We start from the raw sequence: 6000 nt of genomic DNA, 5'->3' as shown, positions 1-6000 counted from the left end.
GTATGCAATTTCCAAGGATAATACCTGACAAAACGAAGTCTTACAGTGACGGCATCATTGAGCCTTATCCTAAGTAGTTAAATGAGTTCAAAACCTATCATCAGTCACTGATAGGATCCGCTTCTCTCTGCTTTAAATCCTGCATAAAGTGCCAGTGAATTGTTAAAAGCTGAGGACGACTATTAGATAGCATAATATAAGCCTGCAAAAGAATGGTATTATTGGGACTAAAGTGCTGTATTATTGCCATTTATAAAGTATTTCCTGATTTTGGCAGTACATGTTATATTACTCCCTCCTCTGTTAATTGCATGTCAGAGGAAAAACCAACCGAGCAATGTGTTGCAGATTCTAAGGGCCTGCCTCGAAACACTGAGGTTTCCTCACAAGTCATCGGAGGCTTAGGTGCTAAAACACTGCATCAAAATTAAGTCATACGTCCTGGCATGAATCAGCAGCTAAGTCCAGTTAATTATCACGTGTACCTTTGAAACAAATACCTCCCGGATAACTACAGCATGGTTGGTGTTAGAGGCACTGCTGAGGAGCACTAGGCTGAGAGTAAGGAATTGTTCGTAACACACGAATACCCAGAAAAGGAGGCACTGAAGTAGTTACAGGGTGGAATAATAAACCTGGCACTGGTCATCGTGCCAGATAATTACAGACATAATCCGTATGTATATAAACTGTCAACCAGATGCAGAACGTTAAGTGTGGAAAAAGCAGTGAAATACCTGATTATAATAGTTAAGACTCTTCATGACTGTGCTGCCACAGCGCCCCGGGCTCGCCCCGGCACCCGAGCCCTGCCGGGAGGACACGCGTGGACCGGGCACACCTGAGCAGCGGAGGCGCACCCTCGCAGGGCTGCAGCTCGGCACGGGGGTTTCCCCCCCTTCTCGGACATCGCGTTATTTATTAGCCATTTTCTAGGTGAAACAATCAACCGAAGAAAAGAGTTCGGGGCTGCAGGACCGAGTCCCGCTGGAGCGCGGGCTGCGCTCGGCGGAGGCTCCGCGCCCTCGGGGCGGCGGGAGCAGCGCCCCGAACTCCCCCAGCCCCCCGAACTCCCCCAGCCCCGCCGCGCCGCGCCTTGCCGAGCTGCGGGCCCGGGGGAGGGACACGGGGCTGAGCAGTCCCCGCACAACCCCCTCCCTCCGCCCGGGAGGACGCACAGCCCAGTTCCGCGGCGCTCTTCCCGGGCTGCACGTCGCCGCTCCCGGGTCCCCGGAGCGTCCCCCCGGCCGGGCGCTGCCGGACACCCCCTCCCCCCCGCGGGGGGCGGGACATTGTTTCCAGGCTGACTCACAACCCCCCGCCCCGCCTCCCGCTCCGCAGGGGGCGAGGCCTCGGTCGGCCCCGCCCCGCCCCGCGCGCCCGGCCGCCCCCCCCGCACCCCCCCCCCCCCCGTCGCCCGGCACGGACCGCAATGATTTAGAAGTTCAGGAATCCCACGTGACGTCACGGAGGGTGATGTAATGCTTCTCTAAATAGAACGTATTGTAACCGTCCCTCAGTCCAACGTGGTTCCTCCGGCCGCGCTGCCGGTCCCGTCCCCGCCGCGCCGGGCGGTAAGTTCCTAAAAATACGGGGCTGCCCCGGGAAGGCGCCCGGCGCGGCGCACCCCGCGCTCCGCCGCACGGCGCGGCTCGGAGCGGAGCGGGGCGGCAGCGCCGGGGTGAGCGGCTGGGGAAGGGGCAGCCTGCGGCCGCGGGGGCTCTTCCCTCCCCGACTGCATCTGCTCCGGAGGCGGGAGCGCCGGTCCCCGCCGCGCCGCTGCCGGGCGCGGGGATCCCCCCCGCCGCCGCCCCCCCAACCCTCCCGTTTCGTCCTCGCCGCGCCCCGCCGAGGCGGCGCGGGGAGAGGGGGCGTGAGCGACCCCCGCGCCCCGCCGAGGGTCGGGCAGAGCGGGGCGGCGGGGGGCCGGGGGCGCACGGCCGCCGAGTTACGGGGCAGCCGGGCTCCCCGCCCGCACCTCGGGGAGTTTGGGAAGTCTCTGCGCGCCGCTTCCCGGGATGGGACGGGGTGGATGGGATGGGACGGGACGGGGCGGCTGCCGCGGGGCGCGGGTTGCACCCCGCTCCGCGCTGCCCCGGGCGGGGCGGGCAGCAGCCGGCGGAGGGGCCGCGGTTCCCCCGCACCCCGTCGGCGGGCTGGACGGCTCCTCGCCTCTGCCGGCCCCGGCGGCAGCCGGCAGTGACAGCTCGGCGGCCGCCCCCTCTCCCCGCCGCCCCTAAACTTCTGGACAAGTTTCGCGGCGGCGCCCGGGGGCCCCAGCGAGCCGGGACCCGCCGGCGGCGGGCGCGGAGCGGTGCGGGGTGCGCGGCCGCCTTCCCCCGTGAGACACCCCGGGTGCCGGGCTGCTCCCGGCCCTTACGTCATGCTGCGGGCCGGTGCGGGGCTGATGCTCCGCTTCTGATGCCGTCGGGGCCGGGGCCGGGGGGAGAGTGCTGACAAGGTCCCCGCTCTGCAGCCCCGCTGTCCCTTTTCAGCCCCGCTGCTCCGCTCATTGCCACCCCCCTCCCCCAGCTCCGCGCCCCCCCCGTCCCCTCCACTGTCCTCTCTTACAGGGGTCTCTCTCTCCCCAGCGAAGTTTTCAGGACGCTAAGAGCTTCAGGATTGTAAGGGGAATACTTACTAAACTCTGCCTCCTCTATTATTTATGTCCAAGCATGGTGAGTGATCCTTCATCTCCAGGGCTTAATACAAGCTTTACAATCGGAAAGAGAGCGGTCGTTCAAAAATGGGGGTAGGAATAAAGGAAAATGAAATGTCCACATGTTGGTTTGTTGTTTTTTTTTTAAATACAGAACGATATTAGGAGTGTCTTAAGCTACAAGATTAGAAGATTTCCATATATTATCAGTAAGAAACAGTGCTTAGCTAGATGAAATTAAAGCTTGAGCGGAAGCATAGTAATTACTGTGAAGCATCTTGCTTGGGCTTTCCTTCAGACCGTGCAGTTTTCAGAGAGATATTCACCCGCTGGCTTGCACCAGCCTTTCCTTGTCTGGCCATTTGAATAAGCAGCAGTGCGTCAAGTAACAGTGGTGAAGGAAAACTTTCTTGTAAGAAACTGTCATGCAGAAATAATCCAGAAACTGGACTGAAAGAAAATTGAGAGGTGGAAGGTGAGAGCCGAATGCAAAAATGTAATGTAATTTTTTTTTTTTTTTTTTTTTGGGGGGGGGAGTGTGTGTGGTGTTGCTGAAGGAGGTACACTTACATAAGGGTATAGTTTATTTTCAGTAGAAAAGTGTACAGTGTTGAAAGTCGCCGCTCGGTATTTTGTAGCGTTCGTGTGCTGAATGAGGTTGTCAGTATCAAAAGCTTGAAATTCTATATAAAAAATGGCTAAAATCCTTATTTGTGACTCCTTAATCCTAAGGGGAGCTGTACAGGTCGCAAAGTACTAGGGAAAACTGTGATTAATGATCAGTGATTAGTGATAAGTGATTAGTGGTTTTATTCAAACTGTTACCTCTGACCAGAAGCACACATCAGAGGATTAACAGGCTCTTTAGATAAATGCTCATTAGCGGAAGGGGGAAAGCAAAGATAATAGGCATGCACACAGGGACAACTTTCTAGGAAAATCATTCCTGTCTCTGGCATAATAAGCTCTATTAGCAGAAAGGCTCTTTAATTTAAAAGTTGCTTTTATCTTGTAAATCAAAGATAGATGTAGAAGTTCGCTGCGCTATTATAGCCTAAATTTTCCCATATCCACTAGATGTGGATTATCTCAGTAGTGATATTTTATTTAAAAAAAACCCACCCAATTGAATCTTTAAGAAACTGAACATTCCCAAGTGCTAAAGCCCTACATCCCGAGGCATCCGCTCCCAACCGGCAGAGCAGAGCCTGCTGGCAGCTAACTAGATGGCGCAGTCCTGTTCTTTGTGAGTATATAGTCCTGGGTTATGAACTTAGCAAGTAGCAGCTTGCTAGGTGTCCTTCAACACTTACAACAAAGTTGATTCTGTGCTGGGTTGGAGGCTAGACAGTGCTATGAGTTTGTAGTCACATTTTCCACGTCAGTTAATCTAGTGAGTTAAAGGCTACTGGAAAAATTAGTCTCATGTTCTGAGAGAAACGGCGAGGAGAGGACGAGAGAGGGGCAAATAGCTACAACCTGAGACGTAACTCCTGATCGAACTGTTTTATACTGCTTTAATGAAGTACAGGTCTGAGGGCCGTACTTACTGAAGCCTGAAAGCTCTCAGGAGTCCTTCCCCCAGCTATCACTGGCAAAGTGAGGTGGTTTTTTTTTTAAAGAGTCACTAAAGAGAAAGAACAGTTGGTGTGGTGGTTGAGCAAACCAACTTGGACCAGACTCTACTCTACAGAAAATGGTAAGGAGTCTATTTTTATGATAACTACCCAGGGATTTCTCATTACTCTGTCATGGGTGGACTGTGAAGAACTGGTCTCTACTGCTGTCCATAGACTTGGGGATGTTTCTGCTGTCCCGTTAGCTTACATGGGGTTTATGTTTGTTTGCATCTGTGCAGATCACCAAACTTTCAAACCTTTAAATGAAGAACTGGAGTGAAAAAGGAAATAGAAATAATGAAGTTACGGCATGAAAAAGAAACTGCTGTAGTCTCCTATTCTTACATCTTTAACTGGAGACTCTTAGGAGGAGTCAGACTAATGCTTAAAATCAAAAAGTTTTGTAATAGCATATAAAAAAGGGCAATAAGCTTTGTCTGCCACTCTTGAATATTGGATGGCATTCTTCCAGGAGTTAAAACTGAAGTCTTTTAAAAACTTTACACTTTTAGAATAATCAGAACCCTTTCCCCCTCTCCAAAATATCCATTAGTAGTTCAGCTTCAATTTATCAAACTCTACCTCTGCTAATTTAACCTGGGGAATGTAAAAGGAAGCAAACCATGTATATAGATTAAAAGAAAAGATAGAAACGAGATTGTACCTGTCATTTTATTTATATCGCCATTTATCAGAATGACTTTCACAGATAAGGAATAATAGGTACTTTTTAATTTGATGCTCAATTTCTCACTTTGAGAACCTGAAATATGCTACAATCGCTTACGTTTATCCTATGCACTGCAGAGGAGTCTTCTGTAAAAGATTGTTTCAGTGGGAGCTAGAGTTCACTCTGGAGTTGATAAGAGAGAGGCAATCTCGCAGTGCCTTCAGAAGGCAGCTTTTACGTACTAAACCTTTCAGCTTTGTGTGGGCAGAATCTCTGTGAGCTCAGTAAGTCTTGCAGAATGACTTGAAACTTGGTTATTAACTTGTCTGCTTGTGGCCCCCTTTAAAAACCTGTCTCTGCGTCCCTAATCAAGGCAGGAGGATCTTAAATGTTAGAAGAGTTCTTGCAAGGTTGTTGTTGCTTTTGAAACATTTATTTAATCAAAGACTTCTCTGATCTTTGTCGTCCTGTGTCTCTAATTTCTCCTATCAGCTAACTTTCTGGATTTTCTATAAACCTGTTGCTTGGAGGACTTATACCTATGTTTCTGTATTATTAGCCGTCTTTCAAGATTAACCTTAATTCCAGTGACCGCCTTTCCTATGAACCCTTTATTATAAGAAAATTATTTCTGGACAAGATTCTGCAATCAAAGAAGAGCAAAACTGTTTTTACTTAAAAGTATTTTTTTCATTATTGTTATTATTCTTAAGGACCATATGACTTATTATTGCAACAAAAGGGTAATTTTTCTCAAGGCCCGCAAATACTGATTTTTCTTGTAACTTGTTACAGGAAAACTCTACTCAGTAGATGCAGTTGCTGGAAACACAGATACGTGTGTAAAGCAACAGGTCTCTCAGTTCTGCTTCATAGCTCCAGGTGATTCTTTTGCTTTGCTTGGGTTTTGGTTATCTCATACTAACCAAATTAATAGGCAGACATATATAATTAAGAGAGTTTATTTGCCTTAATCTTTTTCTTGTATAAACTCTTATTGCAACGAATACCTAGGAGTCCTAGTGGAAATATTTAAAATGCGTTGAGATTCT

At 50.3% G+C, this 6000-nt stretch overlaps 1 protein-coding gene across 2 annotated transcripts in view; it reads left to right on the top strand.

Annotated features, from left to right (window-relative positions):
• The first annotated feature begins 1465 nt into the window (after positions 1-1465).
• CREB5 (cAMP responsive element binding protein 5) overlaps positions 1466-6000 on the top strand; it is a 261732-nt gene continuing 257197 nt past the window's right edge. For both annotated transcript variants that reach the window (XR_010371704.1, XM_064444344.1), the window contains exon 1: positions 1466-1574. The gene's annotated coding sequence lies outside the window, so the exon portion shown is untranslated. The remainder of the gene's footprint in view (positions 1575-6000) is intronic.

This window comes from Phalacrocorax carbo, chromosome 2, assembly GCF_963921805.1.
Source record: "Phalacrocorax carbo chromosome 2, bPhaCar2.1, whole genome shotgun sequence".
In the NCBI taxonomy this organism is placed as follows: domain Eukaryota; kingdom Metazoa; phylum Chordata; class Aves; order Suliformes; family Phalacrocoracidae; genus Phalacrocorax; species Phalacrocorax carbo.
This window is presented reverse-complemented; position numbering and strand designations above follow the sequence as displayed.